Consider the following 19,031-nt stretch of genomic DNA (forward strand, 5'->3'; position numbering starts at 1 on the left):
TGAATTCATGTTAATAGAAACAGAACACTTAGTAATCACTAGGTAGATAGGTAGCCATGTATGAATGTAAGAATTCAATGTGTAGGCATGTATGTGTCTGTACATTTGCACGCTCATGTAGTGAATTCACATCTTCAAAATATGATAGTACTGAAAATTGGTTCTTTTGGAAAGAGGGGTTACAGCAATCCCTGCCTGAAGTAATATGTAACATTTTTATGTTTGTTATTGTTTTTAGAGCACCAATTCTTAAACCGTGTGAAATTGCCAGTTCCTAACATAGCAGGTATTTAGCTCTCAGATCTAATAGAACAAAGAGAAATTTTAAGCCATCAAATTTTTGGGATTTTGTTTCTTTCACCTTATTTGTGATTGCAGTGATGGTGGAAATGAGAAAACCACTCTGGATTTACTCTTAAAGATATTGTTTTCAACCCTTTACAATGCTGAAAGCATCATCCTCTGTTGATGGTTACCAACAGGGCCTAGTGATCCAGGTTCCACCAGTCTTCCCTGTATTTCCAGACAATACTGGGTTTGAAAATAATGGCAAATTTGATTTGGGCAATGTATGGTGACTGCTGAGTCATGGCCTGAACCCCTGATTGAGCACCTGGGTCAGCCCTGGGAGCACAGGTGAAGGCAATACAGCTGTGTGACTGTAAGGGGTAGAGCCTGGCTGCACCTCTCCTCCACCCCATTTTAAGGCTGACTACCACTGGGGAAGGTTTTCTAGTTGGAAGATCCCTGCCTTGTGGAATTTTCCTTACAAGCCTAGCTTTTAAGGAACAGGTGAGCATGTTTCCCTTTCTCTTTGTAACACAATTCCATTGTGTTAGTTTCCTTGTCATTACACCTCTTGTGTTATCATCACACTGCGTTGATCTTTCTGGTTATTCCAGGCACCCATAGTGTGCAAGAGGTAGATACAGTATATCCAGCAGCTCTGTTGTACTGCGTTTGCTGTGGACACCAAATCTTTTCCACTGGTGAAATTTATCAAAAATTGTTTTTCTTTCTTTTCTCCACCCTCAAAGGCTCTGTCTATCTGTTTATCTGTATATTTATCTATCTGTTGAGTTGTGAAGGAGGAATGGTCAGTTTTGTTTCCTTAGTTCTTCCTCTAAGTGTTGTATTTTCAATACAATCATAAGATCTACTACTGGATGCATGTTTAATGTTATAAGTGTACTTTACTTACCATTTAAAGTATGGCAAGAGGCGTATACCTGTAGGGCTCTATAACCTCTCACCATGCTCCACACATGGGGACCATCCAGCTGGGTCTTCTGTTCTCCATGTTAGCCTGGATGCTCTCAAAGGAAATTATGGGAGCCCTTTGTAGAAAAGAGTTAAAAGAAATTTTATGAAGGCACGTTATCAGCAACTGACCAGAGGCACATCAGGACTGGAATTTCTCTATCAATTGCTTTTTATTTAGTTTCGTGTATTTCATTGTTCTTCAAGGTGTGTTATGAACAGGAAACTATTATATAGGCATATTTGAGGCAAAATTCAGCGTATTCAGAGTAGAGACTGCTAATGAGTACCGAGGAAGTTATTCTTCCAGGTTACTGGTCTGTGATGCTGCTATTTTGCCGGCTGATGTCTTTATGCATTCTGACCCTTTCTCAGCTCCCTGCATTGGGTAGGTCACTTGTAGGCACTAGGATTTGTGAGGGAGGGATGTGTTGTTCCCAGGGCTGTCAGTGATTAGTCTGTCCTTGGGTCTGAGGGTTAGGCCCTGTACCACTAGGGCAGAGTGATTTGCCTTATTTTCATCATGCCTGGGGAAATGTTCTTTCCTTGATGCTCCTCATCAAGTGCACTGACAGGGGAATGTTCCTTGGCGATACGAGACAGTGTCAGTCTTTCTGAAAGCCAGGATCAGTCATGTACTAGTAAGAAGAGAGTCATAGATGCTCCAGGATAATACTAGGTGTCTTTTTGATAATAAAATGCCTAATTAGTGTAAAGAGAAATAGGACCAATGTGTGATATTGTATGGACTGTAGTTTTAGAAATCAAACGCCTTAAGACTTAGGCGAGGGAGAGATTCTACAAACCTCAGTTATTTAATACCCTGTGAAATGCACTGTGCATGCTGTGCTTAGCTTGCTATTGCTCAGTACTTTAAGCCTGTTCATAACCATTCACAGCACTTAAGATCTAAAGATACGCTCATCCTTTGATAGGACAAGGTCAATTATTCTCAATTTATTGCCAGTACCAAAGTGTTTATGCAGTTTTATTTATAAGCTGGGTTTATGTTTTTCTAGCATTAAAGACACTTGATAGTAAAAAAAGGGCATTTCATTTGAAGATTACTTGTTCTGTGACATATTTATATATAAAAATGTGCATGTGTGAATTCATATAAGTGATATAAACCCTATCTTCTTCTTTCCCCAGGACACCTTTTTGCTTCTTTTTAACCTGCTAAGTGCCTGTTGTGCTATCCTACACTATACACGCAAAGCATACTGACATGCAGATATCTGGGTTCAAGACTAAAGCTGTTTAACCAGCCACCACTTGTCACTGGGAGCTTGCTTTTGGTCTTCTGGTCATTCAGGCTTTGAGTTTCTTTGCTGTGCTGCTAGAATAATCACCCCAAACCTTCCTTAATGCTTTCACGCCAGTGCTTCTCCACCACAGTCCATACAAGAGTAGCTCCTTTTCCACAAATCCTATAGAAGTATGGTTAAGTCCATCCTTGTGTTATGAACCACTTAAGCATGTGTATAAGAGAAGCCAGTGCTGGCTGTCTGGAATGATAGCAATGAGTTGTTGATATTTGCCTATGGAAACCTGTGAAGTCTCCTTGCTCCCTCTCCACCCAAGTTTTTGTCCTCTACCTGTTTGGCTCTTCTAAAACTTCTTTTTTTTTGCAAATGGTTTATTTGACAACTGGCAAAAACAATGGTACAACGCTTTTGACTATGCTGTGTGAGCCACTTAGAGAGCAATTTGCATAATGGGAAAAATTCCTTATTGAATAAAGAAAAGGGTAGAGATTGCCAGAGCTCATCTGGTAAGTGTTTTCAATATGAGCTTGTCTGTAAGTGTTTATGGAGCTGCTGGGCATCACTATTTGAATGTTGGCTTACGTGATCATTTCTTTTTCTGCATTTATTACTCTCACAAAGTTCTTTAAGGCAGCATCTGAGTAAGGAAGGCGTTTCTCAAACCTAAATGTTTAAGATTTAAATCTAGTTTTCTGATCATATGATATTGCTGGGGGACATAAGATGCCCATCTCTCTTGTGTTATCACATCTCCAATGTTCCCTGAAGGAACAGGTAGCTGGCGCCTTACAGAAATATCTGCAAAGCTCTTCCCACTCTGTTCCAGGCAGAGTTCAGCCTGTGCATGGTCTCGTTGCTGGTTTAGACAGTTGCATAGAAAATAGTTCATGGGTGTGTTGGAAGGAGGTGGACAAATGACTCTGAAATGAAAAGAGGAATAGTTTTAGTTGTGTGATTAGTCTTTGAAGTATGTTCCCATGTAGTTCAGATGTGGGTGTGCAGCCAACATACAGTTTAGAGTTCATGAAACTTCTGGAATTCAGACATGTTCTTACAAAAAATGTGCTTTCTTTTTTTCTTTTGCCTTTTTAAATAATTTTGATGGATGAATCACATAGCTCTCTAGATCCTATCTCCAATGACAGTATTGCACCAGATTTTGCATTAGTCTTGCTTTTTTAGTATTGGCTCTTTATTGTTGGGGTTTTTTTTACAAGGCTTGAGTCTTGTTCCGAGCTGGGGAGAAGAGCAGGTGGTCAGAAGGTACTGCTGACATCACTCTCTCCAGCATATCTGGGCCCCAGCCTTCATCCATCCCTGCAGCAGCAAGCATCTGGGGACTCCTGCAGGTGCCTTGGCCACACCTCCCTTCTTCCCCACTGTCAGATAATGGTAAATTGCAAACTGAGCTTTTCTGTTTCCCAGGGGGTACTTTTTTCTAATGCTTCTGGGATTAGGGGTAATCACCATTCGACAACAGAAATGACATGACTTAAGAAAGATGTCTTGCTAAGCCCTCGGACTTTAAGGGGAGTGATGCACAGCCATTTGGAGCTAGCTCTCGTAGACTTCCCTGATCACTTTAATTGGAGGACAGAAGGCCTTCAACATTTTAAATAGCTGACAGAAGGATCTATTCCCAACCTTTTCCCTCTAGCTAAACCTGTGATGTGTCAACCCGCTCCCCAGGATGCAGACAGTGCTGTACTTTTGACCTTTTACCATGGTTTTTTTTATTCTGCAGAGTGAGCTGGATTTTCCTTCTTGGCAAAAGAGCTATAGGAAGCTGGAAAATCCGAATGAGCTGATACATCTTTTGTTAGAGCTGGTTTATTACCGAGTGTTTGCTTTTTCCTTTTTCTTTTTTGACATTTATAATAGGGACGCAGTTGTATATTGTTTCTTTTTATATCTTGAATTCACTGCAAATACTGTAGTGAAGGATAAGATACTTCACATTTCCCATATTTTGATATTTTTAATATGGAATTAAAAGTATTTGAGGAAATTGATTTTTCAACTAATAATGTGAGTTATAGGAGCTGATAAATGTGAGATTAATGGCTAAGAAAGCAGTCATTTGAGATGGATAATTTAGATTTTTATCATTTATTAATCATAAAAAGTAAACCTGCTGTATAACTAATTTTAGTTTTATCAAGAAGATGAATTGTTCCAGCTAATGAATGTATAGATATTCTATGCCAAAGGCATTCGTAGGAATCTGTTAATCATTTAACTGTGTCATGGCATATGCTTTGTCTTCATAAACCAATTAAAACACATAACTTCCTCTACTGAAATGTGTGTTGGTCTTCAGTGCCTACAGCAAATTAGAACAGCATTTGTCTTAAAATACGCTTCTGTATTGCAGATATGAAAATTTAATGGAGATAGGATCTTCAGGTAGGGAGCATCGCTAGGCTGTCAGTGCTGCTCTCTTGCAAAGGTATTTCTGCTCTCAGCATGGCAGAAGCTGATCCTGCGGGTGCTACATATGCCAAAGAGCACTTGTTCGCTGAGATTTAGGTGTGGGCATAAACAAGTGGAAGCGTGGCTTAAATCCACAGCTGTCTTGCTGGATGAAGCCTTGTTCAGTGGCAGAAATCAGTGGTTAGTTGCAGCAGGTCCAGGAGACTACCTGGGGGTATTCATCATGGATCTCAATAGAGGGATGACTTATTGTGCTTTGGGGACTGACTGTAGTGATGGGAAGAGAAGCAATTTTGGGGGCAAGTGGTGCAGGTCCGCATGCGCTGCTGTGTGCTAGTAGGCTGACAAGGACACTGAAGGGCTCCCTCAGTCACGTATCACTCTGAGTGGCACCTGAGGGATGTGTTCCTTAACCTAGGTGCTGATTCTCCGGGAGGTGGTGGTGCTTTGCCAGATCTGCTCTGTGCAGCTGTGCTGGGCACCAGGCTTTTGTGGGGTTCCTGATGGTGCTTTCAGGAGTTAAACCATAAAATGAGTTGTGTTTTTCTGCGCTCTGCTGCGGGCAGTGTGAGCTGTACTTTCTCTGGGTCTCAGGTCCTATACATGAAATGGAGCTCCCACTTCCATTTAAAATCTTTGAGATGGGACCCATCTGTTACTTAATACCTGAGTCAGAAATTGCCTCCTTTGGACTTACTCCTGGTGAGGGCTTAGAGATGCTGCTGTAATGCAAAGAGCAACCTTGATTGCTGCTGGAGATTTTCCTGCAGACGGCATATGCAGCTGAACCAGTGCTAGAGGTTAGAGGGTAATAATTGCACTCCTGGTTATTTTTAGCCCATCCTAGAAGAGACTGAATTTTTTTTAATGGGTTTTTATATTCAAGGAAATTACAGCTTTCTGGAAAAACTTCAGAGCTGTGACAAAAAACTAGAATTGGGTTTTTAAATCTGGTGGCAGGTTTTCTGCATTCTGGTCATTCAGAGCTGTTTGTTTCGTCTTGCTTTTCCTTCCCAGTGAGGTGAATAAAGGAGAAGTGTGAATGTGTTTAGGTTTTATTCACAGCGCTGTAGTAATGTCAGAGCAAATACAGATAGAGACAGACAGCCGACAATGGAGAAATCAGAAGACAGCAGATGCTCAAGTAGCCAGCTCCAGCTAATCCAACTCGGAAGCACATTCTGTTTGGCTGGTTAGCAACCTATGCGTTGCCATACCACCTATACTGTATTAGTTTATTTATATCTTTAATACGTTATCTGTAGGCGACATTATGGGTGAAGCACTGTTGCTAAAAGAGAAGGAAAAATTATAGTTATTGCTATAATAAACAGCTTGAAAATATCTTTTTAAGAAGATTGCAGTAATACAAAAGGAAATAGCATTAGATTGCAACATCAATTATTTAGAACAACGTTCTTATATTCTTTTTTTTTTTTTTTTTTTACCCTATTTCTTTCCTCAGAGATAAAGTTCCAGACTTTGGAGTGGGAGGTTGTTGGAGCCATGAGGTGCCTCCTTGGGTCAGGAGTCCACACTGCTCTGGGGGCTGGATGGGTGCGCATCCTTGCAGGCAGGAGCCCTGCTGCCTGGGTGTCAGCGAGGGGAGCCCAGCATCCCTCCCAGAGAGGGTGCGGTCAGCCCCAGGTTTTCTGGGACTTTGAGGAAAATAGTAATTTTTAGGCCATCTTGCCCTAGTTTTAGCAGACTTCTGGGAATAAGAAAGGGAAAATGGATCTTTGTAAAGGCTTAAAGAATGTTGCTGAGAGGGAGGGGGTGAAATCAGGTCCTCATGGAGCAGTGAACCTGGTTTATAAATGGAGTGAGGAAATGTAAGTCATTGTGCACTGCTAAATTTGGGGCTTTTGTATGGATATTACTTACTTAGCCGAAGACAGAAACCTTCCCTGAAAGAGAACATGTGGTTGTGCTGGGGAGGTGGGCTCACTGGTCTTATTGGAAGCTAAGGCAAAGGCAAGCAGTGATCCAAAAGAATAAAACACTTTCTTTTCCTTTTTTTTCTTTATAATTCTGCCTATATCTAGGAACGTCTTCATAAAATAAAGCGCCTTGTCTGTAAAACTTCCTGGTAAATATGTGGACTGAGAACATCACACTTCCTGGTTATCTTAATGTTTGAAAACAATGCTGTGAACAATGCACTCAGCAATCGTTTTCTTCGGTGAAGGTAAAATCTTCAGTGGCACAAACCTTGTAAAAATAAATGGTATTTTATATAAATGCTGGGTGAATACACAAAAGCTATGAATACAGTTAGGGTAGCTGCCACTGCTTAAAGGTCAGTAAAGCACAGCATTAAATGGCACATTTTGTGCTCCCGAACACATAACCCGTGATAAATTTTATTCAGTATGTTTCTGAAATATCTACAGACACATTTTCTTCAATAATTCACAATCCTTTAAAAGCTTCTTTTTCTTTTGACAATCAATTGCGGGACGCAGCATCTATAAAAGTTGCAGAGCTGGACATGTGGGGTCAGTTGAATTGCAGGGCAGGTGATGCTGAACTCCCGCAGCAGCTGATGGAGGGATCTCTTCACCAGCCCTTCTCTGAGCTGAACTTGTGGCCCCGTCTGCAGGGTGTGTACATGGCGTGCTCTGGCCGTTTGGTCCCTTGGGGGTGATTTGTTTTTCCTTTCCCCTTTTGCAAGGTGATGAGTTTCTGTGGCAGGTGTGGGAGGGCTCAGGCAGCATATTGGTGTGGGATATTTAGCGGGAAATGTCATCTCTACCACACGACTTTTTCCTGCTTCTGTTTGTTAGTGTAAAGTCAGCAGAAGTAAATTAGCTGGCAGATTTCAATGGAGACTGTTACCAGCGTCCTCTGCCAGAAACCGAGCGGAGTGCCAAATTAGAATTGATTTCTCAATAAAATTGAGTTCAGCCTCCTCAACATAATCTAAGACAGAATGACAAAATCTCTCTAACTCACTTTTTAATTTTATTATTTTAGGTCAGTTTTGTTCTTGGATATTTTTGCTGCCCTAATTGCTGGTTATTATCTCCTTCCTTGAATCTTTTTGCTTGTCCACAAGACTAAAACGTTATCTTCTATGCACAGTTCAGGGCAGTAAGGAGAAGGGACATCTGCTGGTCACCTTCTCGCCCCTCCTCATGCCAAGCTCCTCCAGCAGCAGCAGAGCCAGCCACGCTCTGAGTCAGAGGCTGAGAACACAACAAGCTGCTTACAGTCCCATCCTTGTTTCTCCTTCCCACTCACAGCATGTTGCTCTGGGAACCACCAACCAACCTAATTAAAACAAATTTTTCCTATTGCGGGAGCAATTCCCCAAATGCTCCACCCCGCCAGAATCATGCTGTGTCTGCTCAGTTCACTACCTTCATCCAGCTCCTGAAGAGGCTCATCTTACTGTAATGAAAATCAATACCTTCTAATGTGGCTTTAATTCTTAAATTCATTGTGTTTATCACATATGCTTCTAGGGAATCCTGTCATATATGGAAGTGAAAAAATGTTGTCTTTTTGGAAGACACACGTAGTGAGTGAGTTCTGGAACGTTAGCAAAGCCTGTTACGTGACCCAGTAAGGGACCTATTCTGAATTAAGGCAGGATTTGAAGTGTACGTGGTAACACAAGATGGCAGCACTTGAAGTACTGCAATAGCTCTGGAAGGAAAACCTCCCCTTGGAATGTGCTGGGTTGGTTCCTCCTGTGAACAAGGCATTGCACTCAAGCATGACACCTTGTCCAGCCTTGTGGAAAGCAAGATTTCAGTGCTGTGATAACAGTCCTTGTATCAATTTTTCTGAACGCTGAAGTCTTTTATCTCTCAGCTTATTCCCTGGAAATCAAAATATAACGTGGGCTCTTGAAGTACCTCGTGCTACTGGGCACACCTGTGTTTGCAAGTGTTCATCTGTTCTTATTTGTGTGACATTTAAGAGTTTTAAAAACCCATGGTTTTTAGGGTTAAAGGACGTGTTTATGCCAACTTGATTTTGACAAAAGCAGTGCTTCAGAGGGAGTGCTGAGCAACATGGTAGGTCAATGGCATCCCTCAAACTGCTTCTCTTTCTCAGCTCTTCAGCTTTGTTCTTGCCCCTTCAGGTCCACAATCCTAGCTTTTTCCTTACACCAGGATGCCTGGTGTGTCTGCAGCACCAAAACCATCTGCTCTCTCTTCTACTGATGCTTGCATATTTTTGTGCCTATTCTCCATGATGGTATGAGTGAGAATGTGACTCTACAACATTTAGTTCTCATTTCCTGTGTGAGACTGGTAGATCCTGGAGTATTTGTAATACCCTCTCTGTCCATCTACTTCTTCAAGGCAGTGCTGTTAGGTAGGTGTCTCCTATGTTGGGCTGTCCTTTTTTATCCCCTTCCCACATTACTTGTTTTTTGTCTCTCCCTGCCTTTGTTCTGCTTATTGCTCTCTCTGCTTGTCCACACCTAGACCATTAATATGGCTTTGCAGATATTTACTACTAAATCTTGAATAGAATTGGAAATACGCAACACTTATTGCCACAGTTTTATTTGTGAGACCATAATATGAGCTAGAAGTCAACTCTGTTGACATTTTGTGTGCAGTGCAGATATCAAAGCACCGTAGCCTATGGAGGGAGGAAGTGCTATGTCTTCAAGCACTCGAGCATACAATAAATCATTGCACCATATGCTTTATTTTAGGCACATAAGTGATCCTGTGTACATCTCTTGGACTTAGGGGATGTTCTTAATCATCAGTGTTTTTTTAATTTAGTGGTTTGCACTCCTGACCCAAAACTCATGAGTTGACTGGGAAGAAGGACAACTGAAATGCTGGCTAACTTTATAAAAGAAAGGCTTGCACTGGGAGGAGGAATACTGTTTGCAGTTGTAAAATGTGGGGATCGGAGTTCTGTCCAAAGGAGTGCTTGTCTCTCCTGAGCGTCTATGCAGACTGGCTGGTGGATCACGTGTTGTCTTTTTGTGCTCTTATCTGTTACCTTTTGTCCAAGATTTCCATTAATTAAGTCAAAGGCTGGAAGGACCAAGAGGTTGGTGTAGTGTACACATCGGCAAGATCAGAGCCACTTTCATCCCAATGGGTTTGTCCTGAGATCTTCCAAGTGACGGTATAGGTTTAGGTCTGGCATTTCTTCATTTTTGCCTCTTTGGCTGAACAGGAGAAAATGGATGAACTGACACTTCCGAGAGGGGTCTTCCTGGCAGTTGTTCAGGCTAAAAATGTGCTGTATCAAGGTTGTTTTCATAAGAGAGCTAGCCTTTTTTTTTGTCAGGATAATGTCATTACATATATTTATTATACTGGGGGAGCGGGGGGGGAGGGGGGGCGGGGATTGTGGGGAAGCTAAAAAGAAAAATAAATCAGGAGAATGGGGATTTGCAGGTTGTGTTTTGGTGACTTAGAGCTTATCCATGAGAGAGTTTATAGTGGCATGTGTGGGGTACGGCAACAGAGAAAAAGAGGAGTGCTAGGTCGTCCTGTCCTCTTCTCAGGAATATGCATATCCCCTTGGTAGTACAGGTTTATTTGCAGGCACGCTTTGTCCCTGAGTCACGCTGATTGGGGAGAGAGCGTTATATATGCAAAAATAAAACTAAAATATACCAGAGTGCTTTGTCTTCCAGAATTTTCAATATTTCCCCAAACTACTTACTTTGTGTGAGTAGGTTTGAACATGTCAAGCTCTATATATGCTGTGTGCTAAGCGTCACTATTATTTAGTGTTTTATTTACTATTAATATATTTTTTAGTAAGCATTGGGACTTTCAAGTCTTCCTTTGGGAAGCTGTTGTACGTTCTCATAGATTTCACTGTCAGAGTTTTTACTGATAGCTTATATTTTCCTTTCCTTAATTGCTGCCTGTTACTTCTTCTTGTGTTCTCTTGTACCTAATTATAAACTTTACAACATCAATTTAGGAAAAAATATCAGGAGAGGTTTCACAAGGGTCAGTGCTGATCACAATATTGTTTAATACTTTCCTAAACAATATATACAGAGCAGTACAATTTGCAGATGATGCCAAATTAAGAGGGATCATAAACACAGTGGAAGGCAGAGGGAGAGAGATAACAAAAGGATGTTGAGAGTTTAAAGAACTGTGCAAAAATTAACAAGATGAGATTTAATTTAGATAAAATACAAGGTCATACACTATGGGAGAAAAATACCAACTACAAAATGGAAGATGCTGGTTAGAAAACAGCAATAATGGTGATGTATTTTACATTTATGTAGCTGCTTTCATCTTGCAGAGTCCCAGAGAGCTTTACAAATTAAATAAATTAATATACAAACTGCACATAAGGATTATTTTATTCTCCTATGAGACTTCTCCTCTGTTGGTGCTATGACTATGACAGCTACTCAACAGGACTCTGCAGTGGTATGCAACAGTTCAGGACAAAATATTACAGATCCCCTTGAAGTGGCAGTAAAAGTTACAGGAGCCAGAATTTGTGCAGGGCACTGTTTAAAACTGTTTCTCTGATGAAAACTGCCAGAACACTTTTTTTTTTTTTTTATTTAAGCTGCAGATGATCAAGATCTTGGTTTTACATCTGTCTTCACGTTTACTGCAGTAACGCAGAGATGAGCCCACTGAATCACAATGGGCACAGATTGTACGAGGGTTCATTGTGGGAGATGGTAATGAAAAAAGGGTTTTGTGGTTGTTTTTTTTTTCTTATTTTACCTAAATAGACAAATATACATGGCCTATTTACTGGAAAGTAAAAGGGCTCAAGATGCAAAACATTTTCTATAGATAGAGAGTTGTTCATTTTTAAAAAGGGAGGTACATTTAACTGGAGGATATATAAAATCAACAATGGGAAATAAAGACACACGATGCTGAACATGTTGTGGTGGGCTTTTGCAGAAAGCGGGAGAGAGAAGTGAAGACGTAGCAGAAGGACAGGATGGCCCAGGATAGGGTGAAGATGGAAGACCCAGGAAGGGCTAGGATTGGTTTCTTTAACACCTCACATTTTGCCCTCTGTGACTGCATTCTTCAATGAATTTTCTTCAAATGGTGGTATTTCAGAACTTCTCTTCTTGTTTCCCCCATCCTGCCAATCACAGAATCACAGAATGACCCGGGTTGGAAGGGACCTCAAGGATCATGAAGCTCCAACCTCCAATGTTAGGCAGCATCATGAGATGGAGGCAGGGTTTGAGTTTATACTGTATAGCTGTGAGTCTCAGTTGGGTGGCACATCCCAGGTTAGGTGTGGGAGCAGCTGGGCTCTGAAAAGTGGGTGCAGGTCCTGGAACCTGACAGAGAGCTGTGTGCTCCTGCATTGGCCAGGATCATGGTGATGTGGTCCCCAGAGGGATGTATGCCAACAAGTGTGTGTGTGTGGTTTGCTGGTGCTGGTGTGGGCAGCATATGGAAGTTTGGGCAGTATCCAGATCTGGTAGTTCTGATGCAGGCTGCATGAACTCTGGTCATTACCTGGACACAAACAAGTCATATCTGTCCTAGCAGACTGAGGGGGACCTAATTAGGAGTAACTCTCACTGAGAGCCATTGCAGTAAATCCTTGTAAAGCACCATTTGCCCTTCCAGGAGGGCTTTGCAGTTTTGGAAGTGGTCTGTGTGTGTGAGTGCAAGTTCCTCTGAGTGCAGGTTCAGTGCTTTAACCTGCTGGGACAAATGTAGAGTTCCTGTATTGGATTTGCCTTTGTGCTTTTATTTCCTTCTGCTGTGGCATGTGGTAATATGGGACTCAAACTTGGAATAATTAGAGAGGGCAGTTTTCTGTTGCAGTACCTGTTTGAACCTGTGCTAGTTTTGATTTTTCTTCTCTGGAGAGAAAAAAAAAAAAAAAAGAATTTGTTATTTTTTATGTTGGGAATCCAGCAGTTGGTTCACATTCTTTCTGTGAAAAGCATGTTTTTCACCACATTGCCAGTGTGGCCTGTTGCACAGATCCCTGTGCCTGCAGCAGCTGTACCAGATGCATGGCAGTTGCTGGGCCTGATTTTCTACCAGTCTGCTCCTTGTTTTGCTACTTTCGTCTGTACCATGTCCCTTCATTGTTCTTTGGCAGCATCTTTGCATCCATTTTGCACAGATTTGTGTGACTATACAGGGTGCAAGCTGGTGGAAAATGCTGCTTCTGTTTTGTGCTCCATCTTAAGTGAGACACAAGCCAGCACCCTCATGGTCTGCTGAGTGTAAATCTGCTACTTTCAGATGAGCTAAGAAGGAGTCTTCCCACAGCTAAGCTACTGTGAATCATGCTAAAAATGCTTTGGGTATTTTCTCTTCTGAAGACAGCCCTGCTGCTTCTGTGTGGCTGGATGTTGGCTTGTGTTGAGCAGTACAGGATCCTGATGCCGCGGCTTAGAGCCTGGACTCAGGAAATCTTGGGAGAATTGATCTTTGTGGTTAACACTTCCAACAGCCATGGGGGCAAAAAGAATGCAAAGTGATGTATAAAAGATCTCAAGGAGAAAGGAGGGCTGGGGCTGGGTGCTGGCCTGTTGTACAGGTCAGCTCTGCATTTGGCTGTACCTGTGTATGGAGTGGCTCAGGGCTCATTTTTGAACACTGCACTTAAAAAATAAAACCTGCTCTTAAAGACTCTTTGAGGGAGCTGTCGAGCCAGTATCTCATTTGCTTTTTATTATGACCAAAGAGTAGTTAAAACTGGACAAGCAGGAAACAACGCAGTCGAAGGACAGACTTTATTTCCCCCAGTGCAGCAGAAGTGCTGGCTTTGGTCTTACTGCCATTTTGCTTGATAGAGCTGGAGCACTTGAGTTATGGTGACATCTATTAGAATTCAATTAGTGGTAGTTCACTGACCCAAATTAACATTCTTTGTTAAAATCAAGTCAGTGTATATGTATGCTGTTTCCAGGCCAAACAGACCTGCATAGGAAAGAGGCTCCGAATCTCCGAGCTTGTTGGCAGCGTCTTAGTGACTGGATGCAGCGTACAAGCTTGTGTCATGCCAGTGCTTTAGGCCTGCTAATAGAATTGCACTTGTCTGTGGTTTGTAATTAAACCGTGCAGATCTGAGTCGAGGTGAGGGGGGAGAAAGGGACAATGGAGTAAATGCTGTGGCTGCTCCTGGATTTGATGCTGTCAGCTTTGACTTTGGGGCTATGTTAGCCCACCTTGCTTTGTCCACTAAGCCCTGAAAGTGCCTGGTTCATGTATTGGTCTTTTTTCATGAGTAACTTTGTCAGCACCCAGCCTTTTTCAGGCATGGCTGTAGTAGAAATAATACCGTTGTAGCCAGGAATTGTCAGTCAGCATCAGGAGAGAAAACTGAAGGGAATTCCCACTTTGTTCCTTTACCGGGCTCTATCTGCTCTGTGATTTGAAATACTGTCCGTGTAGTTGTGGTTTCCCTACAGTTGTCAAAAAAGCCACTGCATGATACCTACCTATTTGTGTAGCTTGAGGATTTTTGGTGTCATTGTGTGGCTTTGTCCCCCTAGGAAGGAATGAATCACTGGCTGTGACCAGCTGTGGTTTCATTTGAAAAGAAAACATGACTTATTAGCAGATAGTGGTTAATGATTGATTTTTAAAGGGGGAAAAAAAAAATCAGTTTATGATATTTTTCAGACTCCAGTTCCACGCTGACATTTACACTAAGACAGTGGGCAGAGATGTGTGAGTCTGGATCTGTTCCCATGTGTCACTTCGAGTAGTTTAAACTGTCAGTGAGAACCTTAGAATAGTCAGCTCCATGCGTCTCATGGAGATCAGTCATTATATTTCACATTTTAATTTTAATGGTGGCTGATGTATGTGTCAAGAGCTGTTGAGGCATTTGGGCATTGAACTTATGGATATTTTTTCTCATTTAATAAGTTTTTCTCTCACGATGCACTTAACTATTATAAGACTAAATTCACTCCGGGTATGAGTGAACATTACCCATATATACGCTGGATTTGAATTTGACCCATAACGAGCGAGTGCTATTGGGAACATGGTGATGTTTCTTCATTCTCTGAGCCTGTTTTCTGTTTGGTAACTTAGATATACACATTTTAAATTTATTTTGAATGCACCAATTCCTGTGGAAAAAAAAAATCAGCTAAATACATGTCAGCTTCCATAGAGCACACGCTTCTGATGCTGACTGTGCCTGGTACAAGGTAAAACTTCAGAAAATCTGTTTCCAATATACTTGAAGGCATTTACTTATCAGCAGCACAGATGGCACTTGAAATGCTGAATAATAATTGTTAAGAGCCAAGGTAAACGATGGTGCAAATGTAAAAGCAGAAGCAGGAATAACAGCCTGTATGGATTGCACCACTTGTAAGTATAGTTGATAAAAATTTACATGTGCAAACTCTGTTTTCTGCTAAAATGATCAGCTAATGTGCTTATTTGTTAGCATGAATATTGGGAGCAGAGAGGAGAGCAGCTGGCTGCTGAGGTGATGAACTTGCTGGAAACCCCAATTTCTGCAAGACCTGCTTGGAAGTGAGAGGCAAAGGAATATGCTTCATGACCACAAAAGATGTGACCTTTAAGGCACAAAAATCAAACTGCTTCTTGGTTGTGTGAAATCTCACTTATGTGGGCACCAAAATATTGGTCCTGCTTCTCTGAACTTTTTCTGGGCAGCCTTCATGAGCCTTCTGCAGGTACGTGTGGTGCATTGGGAACAGCATGACTGAGATGGAACAATCTGCCCAACCTGAATCAGTCTTGAATTCAAGTTGGATGGCACCATAGATGTTCCTGACTGTGATTTTTCTTTAAATAATTGTATATAACTTAATACACTCCCCTGTCCTGTGATTTGTGCAAATACTGCAGGCTTTGCAAGTACCCTTCTTCAGTCTCTAGCAGTGAACACAGGTGAATCTCACAAGGTTAAACAAAGCCAAGTGCAAGGTCTTGACAACTCCCACTGTCAGTATAAGCTGGGAGACGAGAGGGTTGAACATAGTCCTGTCAAAAGGAATTTGGGGGAACTGGTGAATGGGAAGCTGGATATGAGCCAGCAATGTGCCTTTGCAGCCCAGAAAGCCAGCTGTATCCTGGGCTACATCAAAAGCAGCATGGCCAGCAGGGGAAGGGAGGTGATCCTGCCTATCAACTTTGTGCTGGTGAGGACTTACCTGGAGTACTGCATCCAGATGTGGAGTCTTCAGAACAGGAGAGACATGGAGCTGTTGGTGCATGTTCAGAGGAGGGCCACAAAAATGATCCAAGGTGGAACACCTCTTCTATGAGGACAGGCTGAGAGAGCTGGGGCTGCTCATCCTGGAGAAGAGAAGGCTCCGAAGACACCTGAGAGTGGCCCCTCAGTACCCAGGGGGGGGGGCTGTAAGAAAGAAGGGAACAGACTCTTGAGCAGGGTTTTATATGACATGACAAGGGGAAATGGTTTTCAACTAAAAGAGGGGAGATTTAGATTGAATATATTAAAGAAGTATTTTTTTACACTAAGTGTGGTGAGGCACTGGCACAGGTTGGGTCTGTGAGCAACCTGATCCAGCTGTAGGTGTCCTTGTTCAGTGCAGGGTTGTGAGGGCCTGACTTACCGGGCTGGCTCTGACAGCCTGCAAGATGGACAAGGGAAGGCAGGAAGAAGGATGTGGAGCTATGAGGCAGCAGTAAACACGTGGGGAAAAAGTGAGCGTGCTGGGAAGCATGATGGATGGAGGTATCAGTTCACTAGCAACTTAGCTCTTGCCAGGTTTTCTGTGGGCATCACAGTAAAGGAGAGATTTAAGTGATAATGTTATGCTGGCACTTGTCATAGGCTGAATCTCAGCTGACGCTGTACGTTACAGCAACCCAGATAGCCTTTGCTGAGACCTTAACTGTGTAAAAATTCACAAGGTTAATCATGAGAGATCCTTTTTTTTTTTTTTTTTTTTTTTTTAAATCTTCCTTTTTTCCCCTGGTATCAAATGGTCATATCTTGCTGTCTTTTGAGGAGTAAAATGGGAGTATGTTTTGCTGCAAAGACGGCACCTTTCCAAGACTGCAGTCAATTGCTGCCCTCAGCAGCGCATCCTTCATCACATCCTTTCCTCACACCTTTCTTCTGAGTCTGGCCTGTGCCCCTCAGAGGCTGCAGACTTCTCCTGTTTCAGCTTTGTCCTACGTATTCATTTCTTCACTGATGCCATCTGCTATGGGACCCTGTTCATTTGCATGCTCCTCACCTCTCTCCTGATGGGAGCTAGCAGGCAAAATTCAGTCTGCGGCTGGAGACTCGATCCCTCCTGCTGTGCTCCAAGGGCAGGACCTCCTAACTGAGATATACACATTTTACATTTATTTTGAATGCATCAATTCTTGTTTACTCTCTGCCACCAATTTTTGCTGAGTAACTGACACTGAGCTCTGCAGCTGGTGGAGTGTTGGTAATGGTGTGGCAGGGCCTGGCTGTCATTTGTCAGGCTGGAGTAGGGATTAATCTTGCTTTCTTGACATTATAAATGGAACATCTCTTTTGCCTCTGTTTCTCATATCTCTGTATATTCTCATCAACATAGAGGAAGATGAAAATCTGAATGAGTGGAATTAACGCTGCTGTAAGATATTTTAAATCTTAACCTTAGGTCAATTGGTTGTAATTTCTGCCTGCTTCCTAATAAAGCAGACAGACACTGTGCGTAGTAATCTCTGTTTGTTGCTTTTACTGGTGATATTAAAAATATTGGCGTCTATAGAGTAGGTGAAAAACATTTTAGTACTCTGTTGGCTACTATTCTGTTCAGGGGTCGATACACAGTTGCATTTGTTCTGTGAGGCAGAAAATAATCTGTTAAAGAGAAGGTACCTAGGTTTGTAACCTACATTGAAAAACCATTGGATTAGTGAAGAACAAGAGTATGGATATCACATTGAGACTGGAGAAGAATTAATACAATTTAGAGAGAATTTTAAATGAAGAAAGAACAAGGAAAGAATAGTCATCCTTCGTCATCCGAAAAGTCCAGTGATAATGAAATTGTTTGTGCATTCAAATGCAAGTACAGGCTGGGTTGAAAATGGCTTGAGAGCAGCCCTGAGGAGAAGGATTTGGAGGTGTGGGCTGATGAAGGACTAAACATGAGCCAGCAGTGTGCACTTACAGGCCAACTGTATTCTGGGTTCATCAAGAAAAGGGTAGGCTCTGAGGGTACCTTACAGTGGCCTTCCAGTACCTGAAGGGCCTACAGGAAAACTGGGGAGGGACTTTTTATAAGGGCATGTAGCAACAGGACAGGGGAAATGGCTTTAAACTGGGAGAGGATAGATTTAGATTAGATATTAGGAAGAAATTCTGTACTGTGAGGATGGTGAGACACTGGAACAGCTTGCCCAGTGAGGTTGTGGATGCCCCCTCCCTGGAAGCATTCAAGGCCAGGTTGGATGAGCCTTTGATCAACCTGGTCTAATGGGAGGTGTCTCTTCTATAGCAGGGGGGTTGGAACTAGATGGTCTTAAGGGTCCCTTCCAACCCAAACCAGTATGTGATTATGCTGTTTTGCTTGGATTCAAAGTTTTCTTTCAAGTTTTGTTTTTTGCACCAAGCATCTACAGTTTCAAGAGTGTATCAATGCCTTGTGTGGGAGTAATTAGTCTGCATCTTAGGTTTATTAGTGGACCGACTAATGTACTCTTAAAAATCTTTATTTGGAAAAAAGTCAATATATGAAGCCAATAGGGCTCTTGAGAGTTTGTGCCACATATACATCCACAGATACAAAATCATGTTATCAATTTTCATTTGACTTTTAATCAATTACAGTGACAAAGAGATGATTTGAAGTCAATTTTCTGTTGGTGCTAAATTAGTATTTGATCACAGATGTTTATTCTGGTGACTGCTTCCTTTTGCAAAAGCCTTGTAGAACTAGTTTACAGAGACCGATACTTTTCATTTTCAGTTGATTAGCAGGTTTTTCTGTACTTTGCTGGTTTTAGCAGCATGAGGGACATGCTTCTGCTTGACTGTGACTGGGTACTTCATATGACAAACACGGATTTTAGCATGAAAGCTTGGCATTGACTTAGAAGTGCGAGTCTTTGAATGGAGATGCTCCTTCTCAGTGGTCCAGTGCTAAATCAGTTCTCAAAACAACAG

The 19,031-nt window shown here is 42.0% G+C and overlaps 1 protein-coding gene and 1 long non-coding RNA gene across 4 annotated transcripts in view; both read left to right on the forward strand.

Annotated features, from left to right (window-relative positions):
- PPARGC1A (PPARG coactivator 1 alpha) overlaps nt 1-19,031 on the forward strand; it is a 338,264-nt gene that overhangs the window by 179,266 nt on the left and 139,967 nt on the right. The gene's annotated exons all lie outside the window — the stretch shown is intronic.
- Nucleotides 2,888-4,831, forward strand: LOC107314037 (uncharacterized). Its single transcript, XR_014945486.1, has 2 exons — nt 2,888-3,877; nt 4,273-4,831. It is a non-coding gene; the product is annotated as an uncharacterized LOC107314037 (long non-coding RNA).

Source organism: Coturnix japonica, chromosome 4 (assembly GCF_054131305.1).
Source record: "Coturnix japonica strain WE chromosome 4, WE-NBRP24, whole genome shotgun sequence".
NCBI lineage: Eukaryota > Metazoa > Chordata > Aves > Galliformes > Phasianidae > Coturnix > Coturnix japonica.